Here is a 13,744-nt window from a genome sequence, read left to right on the forward strand (position 1 = left end):
ACTACTTTACCAAGTGAATCATGTAGAATCCCACTGAAAAAGAGTAGACCTCTGTTGTGTATGGAGTTGGTTCTCTCCTTCTACTTTTACATAGGTTCCAGGGATTGAATCCAGGCCACTAGGCTTTAGGTTTACCTGCCAAGCTGTCTTGTTGCCAACCACCCTCCTCCTACCCCTGCCCGGCAACTAGATGCTTAATAGTCTAAAAGATAATCACTTTAAAAATTTCCATTGTGAATGTAAGAGATTGAGAAAATAATCTAAGTAAAGAGAGTGGCATATCAATGTCATATCAAAAGGGATTCAAGTGTGTTTTATATTTTCAGTATAGAGAAAAGCCTTAGGTGATCTGATGTTATATCAACCCTCTGCTGTAAAGCAAGGAAGTGTGCCTTGGAACTGCAGACAGATATGTTTTGATGGGCAGGGTTGAATTCTTTCATGTGAACAAGAGATTCGTGAGAGCTCCTCTAGGGAAAATCTGACACCCTCCTGTGTTGGTTAATTTCACAGTTAATTTCAGGTTGAGTAATGTCAGTCCTCACATGCAGAGGGGGAGGAAGAGGCTGCCACAGCCATCACCTTTGAATTCTCTGAATGATTTACAGATCTTTATATTCACAGCAAAGGTGTAATATCTCCTGCATTTATCTTGTTTATCAGGGAACATGAATAGGTCCTAAAATAGAATCTTAACCTTGCTGTGTTTGTTTCTAGCAATGTCTCTCTTGTTCAAATGTAGTTATTCCTCCCCAAATCAAATGAGTTTCTGGACTTCATTTATCCTCAAAACTGTAAGTAAACTCTCACTTTTTCCTCTTTTTTCAATCATCCATTAGACATTGTCCCTGAGACTGAAGGGAGAATAGGGCGATAAAGTTCTCTGTGTGTGCCTGGAGCTCATTTTTCTAGACTGCCTGGCCAGAAAGCCCATGGGATCTGGTTTTGCCTCCCAATAAAGGGTTTACAAGCAAATACCATGACACCATCTTTTCTTTCTTTCCTTTTTTTTTTTTTTTTTGTTAGATCTACTTGCCTATGCCTCAGAAGTGCTGAGATTACAGCACCACTATGCCCAGTTTGTCTGTGAGTACTGAGAATCTGAACACAGGTCCCATTGCAAGTATTTTACCCACAAAGCCATCTCCAGCTTTCCAGTTCCCAGTTGTTAGTATAGTACTTGGTGTGTTATCACATTCAAGTTTTGTCTCAGTGGGCCTCTTCTTTAAAAAATCTACATGTTCTTGGCCTCTGAAAAGTAATGTAAATGGTTATTTTGAGTATTACATTATTTAGAATAGAGAAAGTAAATTTGGTTCTTTCTTTTCTTTTCTTTTTTTTTTTTTTAGGATATTAAATGAATTGATTTAATTCACAGCGGTACAGAATTCAGAGTAGAATGAAGATGGAACAGTAGGCTCTGCTGGGATTCTAGGCTGGGTTCACTTTAAATTCACAGCTGAGGTAGGAACTGCTGAACACTTGAGACAAAGAACCATTGCATTGTTCACTTTAGTCATTGTTTTTTTTTTTTTTTTTTTTTTACAAAAGTTTATTACAATGTAGAACAACAGGCTCCAGGATAACACTTCATTCTAGCTGTAGTGGCAAAGGTGTTATGGCAGGGAATCCAGATGTTTACATAGGAATGGAAGAGGAGGGTCCATCACCTCCGATGTGAGGAACAGGTTACCTTTTGCCAGATTTCTTAATTCCACTTGTGGCCAGGGTGCCCTTCCCTGCAGCCTTGGCTTTTAGCTCCTCGAGTTTCTTCTGTTCCTCCTTTTGTTTCTGCTTGAAAGCTTTATCTTCCTCGTCCATCTCCTTAGCCTGCTTCTTGGGCTGTTTCAGGGCCTTCTTTTTGCCACCTTCCTGGCCAGACATGGTGCTTTCAGCCCCTTCACCAGACTGGAAAGTTGGTTCTTAAAAGAGTTCTATCATTGGCTCTTTTATTTAAAAATCTTTTCTGATTGGGTTTTCATCTGTGACTCATACTGTTGTGTAGACTTTTAATATGCTATTTTATAATTTAGGTAATGCTAATGAGTTTTTAAGGTACATGTTCAAATGCATATGTTTGCAAGTGTGCAGGTGTACATACATACATGTTGCATGCCTGTGAAGGATAGTGAACAAACTCAGGCACCATCTACTTTTTTTTTTTTTTTTTTAAAAGACTTGTCAGGTAGGCTTATGCTTGATGGTTAGTAAGTCCTAGGATCTGCCTGTTTCTGTCTTATGAATATGGGCAAGTTATACTCTATGTATTCCTGATCTGAAAAATAATGTAAATAATTTTTTATACCAAATTATTTGGAATGTAAAGGAGTGCGTATTCTGAGGCCCAGATTTTTTTTTTCTTATATGGGTTCTGAGGATAAAAAATGTTACCAATTCAACCTCTCCTTAGCTCATGATGAAGTCTCATGTGGTAGGCTCAATAATGACTTCTCTTCCTCTTCCTAAAGATACCCAACATTCTAATCCTAGGATTTCTGGGTGAATGCTACATATGACATGGCAAAATAAACTCACATGTGTGATTAAACCTTCTAGGGTTAAGAGATTACCCTGGTTTATCTGATCATACTGGTAGGCAGAGCTGAAGTCAGAGGTGCCTTGAGGGTGGAAGCAGATCAGGGTGGTGCCATAGCTGGGCAGGATGACTACCTACAGCCTCTTGATGTCGGGTGATGTCTCAGAGGAACACAGCTCTGTGGTCACTTTGGTTTTTACCTCAGTTTCAGACTTCTGATTTCTTGAATGGTAAGAAAAGAGAAGCCGTCAAGTTCATGTTAATCTTTCTAGCAACAGTATGAAACCAGAACATTTTCCTGAAGATGCGTTGAATCAGCAGCTCAATTTGCACCAAGAGACAGTTTTGTCCAAGGGCTGTGTAACAGAACATGGAACAGTAAATTAAACCATTTATGTTGAACATAATAACAGTGCCAGTTTTTGTAGAGATAGAATGTTGTCCTTTCTGGACCTCCAGATGTGACATTCCTTTCTGATCTTACCCTAAAGTTTTGAACCAGCTGTTCAGCTTTTCATAGGTAGCCTTGACTTACAATGAGCCTCCTAAGCAGGAGGCTTTAGTTTCCCAAAGATGGAATTACAGGCATGCACTGGTGTTCCTGACCTGGAAGACTTGTATTGGGGGTGTATGGCACCCCTCATCTGACTGTGTGATTGCAGCCTTAGTTTCCCCTTGTGCCAGTTGTATTTCTCTGTTTTTTCTTCCTTTTCTTTATGTACTCCTAGTAATATTCCCTTTATATTTTCTACACCAAAGTGTGGATTAAAATATATAAGTATCTTTATATTTAAATACATATATACATAGCACAAATAACATGGAAAATGTGGGAAGACAGTTGACTTTCTAGTGTTTTGCTTAAGTAAAATCTTTGTCATTCTGGGGTTTTTTTGTTTTTTGTTTTTGTTTTTTTAGTTTATTCTAAGGAAAAGAAAGTGAGGTCTCTGATTAATTGTAGAACTTTTATTTTTTTGATCAGATACAAAATAATCAGTAAAATAAAGGCATACTCAAAGGACTTTTGTAGGCAGGAAATCTGAGACTATACACAGGGATTTCCTTATATTGGGCACTTTTCTACATAAATAGAAAATCCAATCAGTAACTGAAGTATTCAGTCAGTTGGAGCACTCTGTCCTCTAACCATGTAAGTAATCTGATCTGGGCTTATGTGTTTTTTTTAAAGGAAGTATTAATCAAAAGACGTTGTAAAGTGAGTGTTACTGCTGTCCAAATACACCGAGTTTTAGCAGTATATCTGCACTAACCAGCTCCTGTGATCTTAGCTTTCCTTTATACTCACACCATTTATTTGTAAGCAAACATCATAGGATTAGGATGGAACATATGTAATTGGCCACCTACATTAAAACTCAAAATTTTGACCTAAGTTTTTCATTATAAATTGAGCAAAAAGGTGGCAGTTTACATTCATCCATTTGAGGATTATTGAATTTTTAGTAGAAAACAATTAGAAATGGCTTCTACCATAACTATCTAATACTTGACACAGAGACTCTATCTATCTGATCATGTAAGTAACTTTGGGATTGCACTATTCATAAATAGGTTCAAGGTTTTGTCTAATGGTAACATTGTGTGATGGATGCTGGAAGTCTGTGGATGCCAAGTGGCTATAGCCCTGTCATGGATGGGGTGATGGATGGCAGAACAAAGCATATCTGTCAGAGGAGCAACACAGATGGTTCAGAAGTCAGAGATGGTTTGGTACACTGCAGTTTCTGAAGGAAAAGCTTCTGATTAGACTATCATATCTAAGAAAGCTACAGGAAATATGACTGGAATTGGTTCCATTGACCACAGAGTAGCTGTGTTAAGAGCATTTTGGTGGAAGTTGAGTGGGGCAAAGTTAGATTGGGATGTTTGAAGGGTGAATTGCAAGTGAGGTAACTTTTGAGAGACTTGTTTTGGAGGGGGTTGAATAGGGACTTCAAAGAGGGTTATTTCTCATTTCCTTGTTTTAAGATGACCGATGTTAGATCATGTTGAAGCATCCACATGTCACAGAGACTGAAACTGCGTTAGACCATAGATGTTGGTATCAAGAACCCCAAGAAGGGGTCTATTTAGTCTACCTAGGGGCTGCAGTGCAGGTTGGTGTCTGATAAGAAAACTGCTTTTGTTATAAAAGGAATGGGGAAAGGATACAGGTGCATTTGTAGATTTGGTGACAGGAAGATATGGAAGTTTTGAGGGCATGATTGTTTTGTCCCTCTGTGAATTGTAAAGAAAAGGCAATTCTTTATTCAAGATAAATAACTTCATTGTTTTTAAAAATGTTATTCTGATCTTTGGAAAAAATTTTAAGATACAGAAAAACATCCTAAGAATATTTTTTACTTGCAGGCTTTTTACTTGTATTCTTTACTATACAGAGGAACTAGTAGTATGTTGCAGAACAACTTACTGAAGACATTTTCAGGCCCAGCTATCAGGTGTTTCTGTGCTTTCTATGATCAGAGACTGAACATAGTCTCTGGCTCATGCCAGATTCTTAGTAAGCTTAATTTTCTGTTTCTTCTTTTTGAAGTGGTTAAGTTTAGTTTAGTTTACTTTTAAATTATACTTATTTTGGTACATGTATTGGGGGAAAAGGCAGTTACTGTTTTGTTTTGACTCAGTTTTTGCATAAGTTTCATCATGTAATTCTAGAATCACTGGGATAAGTGATAAAAACACTGCTGTCTTATACACCCAGAGTACAGTATGTCTTCAAGTTATGTGATCACAGCAATAAAGTGGGCAGCATTGTTTTAAAGTGCACAGATATTAAATATAACTTTGCTTGCCTGCCAGTGTGCTCCAGAGACATGGTTTGAGGCCCAACCACAACTCTAAACAGCTTCAGAACAGTTTACCACCTGGCAGTTAAAGGGAACCCAATGTGCTAGCAGGTTTGCCGAGTTTTCAAGCTCCCATGCATTTACTAAAATTACCCTGCTTGGACTTTGTAGATAGGAGTCAAGGCTTTAGCGTTCAGTTAATACGTGCTGTTAGGATTATGCTGGGCACTTCCTAACTGTAGCTTATCTGATAAGTTATTTTATAAATATTTTCTCCCATGACAGATAAGGGGGGGAAAACAAACCCTTCAAATAGCAGCAGCAGACTTTTTTTTTTCTCACTGCATACAATTGTCACCTTTGGACTGAAATTAAATTAACCCAAGAATATTATGTTTTGTAATACTGAATAATCAAGGATAAGGTTTTATGTGAAGAGCTATTTTATAATCTTACTTGGTTGGTCCCAGAAAATGAGATCATAAAATATATGTTTTCTAGTTGGTATATTAAAAGCAGATTTTAAGCATATTAAATAGGATCAAATCAGATTGTGTTCTACACCTACTAAAAAATTGCCTAATTTAAGAGTTAACCCCCTTCCTTGTTTTCCTTCCTATAAACATATTTGTGTCTTATATGAGCCATCCAGCTAACCAGTCAACCATTCCAAGTCCTCTAGTTAGGCAAAGTCTTCTTTGCAGAGGGCTTTGCATAGACTTTTTATTCCACTAGTTTCTATGTTTTATCTCTCTAGACTCTGATGTGCTTTAGTATCTGGCCTCCTTCTCAACCGCTCCACGGTTACTTAACATGCCCCTCCTTTGCTGGTCTGATGGCATGTCTCAGTTTGAATCTAGTGTCACTTCTTTGGAGCATCTGGTGCTTGAGTGTTGATATTGGCCTCCTTGTTTAACTACAGAATGCTCTTCTGCCTAACTCTCCCACTGGCTTGTCGTATCTCCTTCCTTGGTGTTTCTGATTCTCTCTACAGTTCTCTCTCTGATTCAGCTTTCTTTTCTTGTACCCATTCTTACTGCAAGATAAGATATTACCATTGCTTGAACTATTAGCCAAGTCTCTTTCTAGTTTAGATCTCTTATATCCCTTATCATTCACTCCCATCAGCCTACTGCACATAAAACTTTCAGTTTGTCCACAGATACCTGAGGCACTCAAGCTAAACAATGTTTCTTCCAGCATTTTGTGACACTGCTATCTTCATCCTGCTAAGATTATAGCTAGAAACATTAGATTTCTCTCTGTATGTTTTTGGCTCATCAGTTTACTTTCTCTGTTGTGTCAGTTGTAACTGAAGTATCTTCTTTATTTATTTCTTGCTCACTGTTGAGATAGCACAGTCTCAGTTCAGGGTCTTAACAATCACAGCTTACAATTATTTAACTGAGTATGTGTGTTAGGAAGTTAATGCAAATCCTATAACAACTTTTATCTAGTAGGGGCAGAATCCACTGAAGAAATGTTTCTGTTCACCTTTGCCCACACACTACTATGAACATTCCAATCATTCTTCAGAGAGTGCCAGCTAGATTAAGCTCCAGTATCCATTAGTTGTGACTATGTCAGCAAGGACCCTTGTATCGATTTATGCAACATTTTCGTTTCACCCTCCTGGGTCTTTTACTTCTTCCAATTAAATTACCTGTAACATAGTGTTCTTATGTTCCTTTAGAAGGAAGACCCTTTATTTAGACAGGTACAATTGTCATTTGTGTATGTATATTTTGTCTGCCTGTCATCCATCCATTCATCCATCCATCCATCCATCCATCCATCCAATTACAGATCAGAAATAAGGGACTTAGAATGGTGAAAACAATTATCATGCATACCTTTAATTATGTGGTACAGCTTGAGTTCTGAATCATTTGAATCCAAACATTTTTTTTTCTTGATTAAACCTCTTTCTCACCTTTGAAGATGAAATTGATAGGCCTTAGTTAGCATGCTGAATATTCTCAGTGGTCTTGTCCTGTTGCCTGTGGGTTAGAATGGTTGTTTATAGTTCACCAGTCTAAACTGTGCTGGTCACATGCTCAAGGCTTTGCTAACTCATTACTTCCGTCCTTTCCCTGTGCTTCATTGTGGGTGTACCCCCACTGTCTATTTGGAATATGTCTGTATACTTGTTTCTCTTTTCTAAGTTCAGTCACCCCTTGTTTTATTTGTTTCTTTTTGGTTTGTTTGCCTCTTTCTATTCTTAGTTTTTATATTTCTTCTTCAGGATTTTTTTTTCTTCACATCCTAACTGGTTGAAGATTTTAAGTTTAGTTTGGAGTGCTATATTCCTGTTTTCTCCAGCTCCGTATGGTATGTGTTTCTTTCAGGAAGGGTTTCATCAGCTGAAATGTGTTATCATTTTTTTTACAGACAGTTTTAGTCTTTTCCGTGTCTGCTGTCTGCATTTTTGGTGGTGTGCTAGTTCTTTGCTCCCTACTTGGAGTGGTCCACAGTGCTTCCGTTTGCTCTTGCGGATGGCACTGGGAGGCTGGTGGGATTGTTATGTCTTCTCTTTTGTTTCTTTTGGATCCTTGATTTTTTTTTCCTCTACTTCCCCTTCACTACTGTGTAGCCAAGTGTACATACTCCTCTATCTGATTTACTTACTGTCAGAAACTGTGCTCCTCCAAGGCTGACCCCTTTCCTAGCTGTGTTTAATTCACCATCTTTGACCTGTTTTCAGTGTATTAGTTTTCTGGGCATGGTTTTGTCTCACTTTGTTCAACTTCTTGGTACCCTTCTATTCATTCACAGTGTTGCAGAAGTCTTTCCCCTGTTTCCACACCAGACTTCCTGTGGAAGGGAACTCTGCTGGAATTTGGCTGTTTTTCCATGACAAACAATTTGGAGGCTGTGGCATTCTCTGAACTACTGAAGGCATGACCCAGATGGATGGATGGATAAATAGCAGTTAATAGGCAGTATTAATTGACTCTGACATCTAGAAATTATTTTGTACTTTTAAGGCTCTGGTTAAAGGTCCTATCTTTTCTTCTTGAAATCTTAGCTGCTAAATGACTTAGAACAGAATAGAGACAATTGATGAATGCCACCTCTGTCAGCAATGAATAATGTATTTTGGATCAGATTGATCTTCAATTTAAAAAAAAATATAGGTAGATATAGGTAGAAAAGTTACATAATGATCAGGTTTTATTATTGTCATAATACTAAGATCTTAGGTAATAGTTCTCAACCTTCCTAATGCTGTGACCCTTTAATACAGTTCCTCACATTGTGGTGACCCCAACCATGAATTATTTTTGTTATTTTATAATTATAATTTTGCTACTGTTATGAATCATAGTGTACATATCTGTGTTTTCTGATGGTCTTAGGCAACCCCTGTAAAAGGGTCAAAGAGGTTGAAACCCACAGGTTGAGAACCACTAGTCTAAGGTAATAAAATCAACACTTTCTCCTACATAGTTTATAATGTTAATTTTTTTAAGATTTAAAGTATCTTTCATCTTTTCTCAAATGATATTAAATAGTTAATCTGGAACCTGAAATAAATTTCTTATATAGTATCTATAAAAAGGCTTCTGTAAAATTGTTTTTTATATAAATCATTTCAATATATAAATTATCTAATATAGTTTAGTATATAGTGTCTTAACCTTGTGAAAAAGACGAATTTGTTTTTTTTTTTTTCTTTTTTTCTTTGCATTGGGTATTTAACCATACTAGGCCTTAACTGTACTGGGAAAGCTCCCTAGTACTGAACTACCAGTGCCCAACTTGGTTTTTAAATATATAGTACTAAGTTTTCCACCTTGCCTTCAGATGTGGCTATGCAGAATACCATTATGTGCTTAGAAAGTACGCTTTTTTAGGGCCTAGAAATATTTGGTCTATGATTTTGGTGTTTTTGTTTTGTTTTTGAATTTTTTTATAACTGATTTTGAAATGAAAGGTTCAATGATATGATTATGTATCCTTAGAAAACTGATTATATGAAAATTTAGATTCTTTACATGTTAATGTTTCTAGTGATAAAAATTTAATTTTTTACATTTTTAATTCATGTTTTCATGGCATTTAAAAAAACTTGACTTTCCATCAGATCAACAGATCCACTCAATCAATAAATTGTTATTTATAACATTCCATTTTATGGTGTGGCCATGTGTTGGACACAAAAATCTAGTGAGATTTTAGAAACTCAAGTAAGAGGTCTGTATATAGCTCTATGATAGTTCTCAAATCTCTGCAAAGGAGTGTCTTACTTCAGAAACCCCTAGAGAAGAAAGACTGTTGTAAGTAGTAGATGTTGTAAGTAGTGTTGGATCTCATTGGCCTGCTGGTGTATAAATCAGAAGGAAAGTGGCTCTGACATTATTTGGTTCAAAATAGATTTTTTTAGTTTCCTGTTTCCTGAAATTAAGTAAAAATGGAAGGGAATCAGGTGGGTGTTTGTCTTAGCACATTTGTTCATTTTTATTTTCACTGAAAGATAGTTTTCTTTACTTCTGTTTGTATAACTTAAACTGTACCACTATATATGAATTTCTGTATTTACCTTCTTCAGAAACAGTAAGCCATATGAGATTATACTCATGAAGCAATTTCTTTGGAAATATTTTAGTTCTATTTGGCCATTATCTTTGATTAACTCTGCAGTGTTTAGCATTGTTGTTTGTAAGTCATTTAAAATTCTTATTGCTTGCCTTTGCCTATGTAGTCTCATGAAATCATGGTAAATATTCATGTTACTCTATGTTTCAGAAGATGAAACTAAGTATAAGGGATTGTTCACACATCTTGTAAGTGGCTAAAATGGAATGAATTTGTAATTCTGGACTTCAGAAATCATGTTCTGGTGTTTTCCTACTGATTTTGCTTTAGTCCTGCCTCAGAAGAACATAATTTTATTTGTTTATTATCTGCCTGTTTCTCAGTTTATTCATTTTCAGATGGTAGTGATATCTGGACAGCAGTGTTGGGAATAAGAGAGGCAAACCAAGTAAGACATTTATCTTAGAGATTGATACTTTATCTTTTCAATTAAAATTAATTTAATTTATTTTTAAGATAGAGTCTTGTCATGTAGCCTAGGCTTGCCTTGAACTTTTAGTGCTAGGATCACAGGTATGTGACCATGCCTAATTGGTCAGTTGGTCGGTTGGTCCGTCTTTTGTTTTTGTCTGTCTTCCCCAACCCCACTTTTCAGCCCAGACAGCAGAAGAGGTGATTCGTTGTGTATTTGTAATCCTTTGCCACAAGTGAGAACAGAATTAGTCTAGGGTAAAGGTTTAACAGGGGCTATTTGTGTTATAATCAAAGAAGTCTCTCAAAGATGATCATGGGGATGAGATACTAGTGAAGTTCCAGATCCACTGAGACAAGTTTTTGACAGTAGAACAAACATATATTCCTTGTATTAACTCTTGCATCGTGGAGGTGACAGAAGAAAGGTGAGACAGAGTTCTAGGTAAACTAGCTGTGCAACTGTGGATGCTCCAGGAGCAGAACTGAGAAACAATGGCTGCTAGGACACTGGTTCAAATGCGAGTCTCTTGATGTTTTTGTGTGTGTGTGTGTGTGTTTGTGCGCACGCACGCGCATTCGTGTTTGACTAAGTTTATATATGGATAATACACATGTACAGGTACCTGCTGAGGTAAGAAGAGGACTCCTCTGGTTCTGGAATAGCAGACAATTGTCAGCTGCTACATGGGTGTTAGGAACTTCAGTTTCATGTTCTGTAAGAACATGAAATACTCTTAACTCTGCTGGGCCATCTCTACTCCATGGTCTCTAGTTCTTACTTTTTGTTTTGACAGATCACTTAAAAATTGTGGATCTTTTCTGATGACTCCAGTATATAAACCATAAAACTATAAACTTAACATTATCTAATCTTAGCATTACTAATTTAGTTGACAGTTACATATATATCCCTCTGTGTTCATCAGTTTTTTGTTGCAGAGAGATGATAAGTTAATGTGGTGTCATAGGGTTTCTATTGCCATGGTAAAACACTATGTCCATGGCAACTTGAGACTTGCGTGCATGTGATGGGGGTATTTCAGTTTATGTGTCCCAATCACAGTTCATCATGAAGGGAAGTCAGGATAGGAATTCAAGGCAGCAACCTGGAGGCAAGAACTGAAACAGAGCCCATTTGTGGTCTTACTGCTGCCTACTGGCTTGCTCAGCCTGTTTTTGTCATACAACTCAGGACCACCTGGCCAGGGTGCAGGTACTACACAAAGTGGGCTGGGCCCTCCCTCATTTATTATTAATCAAGAAAATGCCCCACAGGCTAGCCATAGGCCAGTCTTATAGAGACATTTTCTCAGCTGAGAGTCCCTCTTCCCAAATGATCCTAGTTTGTGTCTAATTGACAAAAAACCTAGCCAACAGAATTAACTTCTTAACTTACCATATATACTCATCACTGTTCAACTACAACTTTATTTTTTGTTTGTCCCCAAGATCTCATATTAATATCAGCATCACAGTATAAAACATTCCAATTTTTAAAAGTTCTACACTCTATAAAATGTCCTTTCTGAAATGTCCAAAGTTTTTATGAAATTGCAATGAGATATTGTAACTGTAGTTTTCTATAAAGTCAAAAATAAAGTTACTCCAAGAGAATCAGGGCACAGTCACTGTCAAATGGAATCAAAACTAAATTTAAACAATGTAAAAAGCTTGATGCTTGATGTCTGTGACCCACTCATGATCCTCCGTGCTCAAAGGGCTTGATTTCTCCACCTCTGCCCTTGGTAGAACACCAGATTGTCTCAGGCTCAGCCTGGTTTCTCTCCACAGTTGTTTCTTTATAGTGACTCTGACCATATCACATGGTGCCAGGCTTCAACTTCTCTCAGTGAACTCTTGGATCCTGGTGGGGTTTCTCCTGTAGCTGGAGCTGTATCTTCACCAATGACCTCTCCTGGCCTCTCATGGTACCAGGCCTCAGGTGTTCTCCAAGACCCCTTCATGCCTTCAAAATCACTACCATTCAAGACTCTGCCATGTGAGATGCAGCCTTGACCTCTGAACCACAGCCCCTCTGTGCCACCTAGAGGAAATATTCCCAGAAGGTTTCACCTCAATGCTGCTGGTCTCTTAATCACATTTGATTTCTCAGCCCCAAGTGACTAGAGCTACATATTCTCAATTCTAAATATCACAATGAACAATCCCAATAGAGTCTTTGAAGAAGTCTCAAACTTCTGCACTTTAACAAGCTAGGCATCCATTGTCTCCATGGCCCTCAACATTCTTTTCCAAGCTTCTACAACTTTCAGTGACTTTTCCAGCCCAAAGTTCCATAGTCCTTCCACATTCCTCCCCACAAAACATGATCATGTCTGTTATAGCCAATAGTGTATTCTCTGGTACCAATGTCTATATAGTTAGGGTTTTTATTGTTATGATAAAATACCACGATTAAAAGCAACTTAGGGAGGAAAGGGTCTACTCAGGTTACATGTCCAGATTACACAGCTCATCATGAAGGGAAATCAGAGCTGGAACCAGGAGGCTGGAACTGAAGCAGAAACCATGGAGGAGCCCTGGTTATTGGGTTGCTCCTCATGTGAGAATTCATTTGTCTGGACGTCCAGATCTTGGAACTCAGAACTTAGCATTTGTATACATAGCATCAGACCAACCTCCAGTATTTTCTCCATTTGTCTAATAAAAAGATTCTTTATCTTATAGCAATAAACTACATATGTTAAGAACAATTGTGAAAACTATCATGTAATAATTATATTCATAATTTTTAGTCCATTGGATAAAGTACTCTATTATCTATCCTATCTTGGTGAATTCAGAGTTCTGTACTTAAATCATTTTCTATCATAACTCACATTACTAACCTTAAAAATACCTTTTTAGACCTAACAACACTTCTTAAATCCTTAACAACTTAAGTTTAATCATGATATCATAACTATCTAGTCTTCAACCTCATCAGAGACTTGATAAAGAGTAAATATTACCTGAATGTGTAGGAAGTGTAGGCAAGTAGCTTCCACAACTATAGAAATGACAGAGGAGCTGGATGCCTGGACATTTCCTCCCCAATTGGCTCTATAACGTTGGAGCATCCATCTTTATAGCCTTCTGTCTCAGTATGTTTGTCAGACTTTTTTGTGGTGCAGGAATTATGAAGGGCTAGTCTACCTTGTCCTTGCAAGGCTTGACAGTTGACTTCCCTGTGACCAGGTTTGTCCCTTTTGGACAGCATTCTGTCTGCAGTTGATGCAAGGGCAGTTTTGCTCAGTGGCAGCTTGCCACATTTGAAAGCAGACTCCATAAGGAGGTTCTCTTGTGCTCATCATCTTTTTTGAAGTGCGGGTGTGGGGGTGGGGGGATAGGGTGCTGCCAGGAGCAGACCTGTCTCATTGTCAAAAAA

The 13,744-nt window shown here is 37.6% G+C and overlaps 1 protein-coding gene and 1 pseudogene across 2 annotated transcripts in view; one reads left to right on the forward strand and one right to left on the reverse strand.

Moving 5' to 3' along the window:
- Rps6ka5 (ribosomal protein S6 kinase A5) overlaps positions 1–13,744 on the forward strand; it is a 164,016-nt gene that overhangs the window by 7,331 nt on the left and 142,941 nt on the right. The gene's annotated exons all lie outside the window — the stretch shown is intronic.
- Positions 1,674–1,884, reverse strand: LOC143436629 (translation machinery-associated protein 7 pseudogene; annotated as a pseudogene).

Source organism: Arvicanthis niloticus, chromosome 23, assembly GCF_011762505.2.
Source record: "Arvicanthis niloticus isolate mArvNil1 chromosome 23, mArvNil1.pat.X, whole genome shotgun sequence".
Classification (NCBI taxonomy): domain Eukaryota; kingdom Metazoa; phylum Chordata; class Mammalia; order Rodentia; family Muridae; genus Arvicanthis; species Arvicanthis niloticus.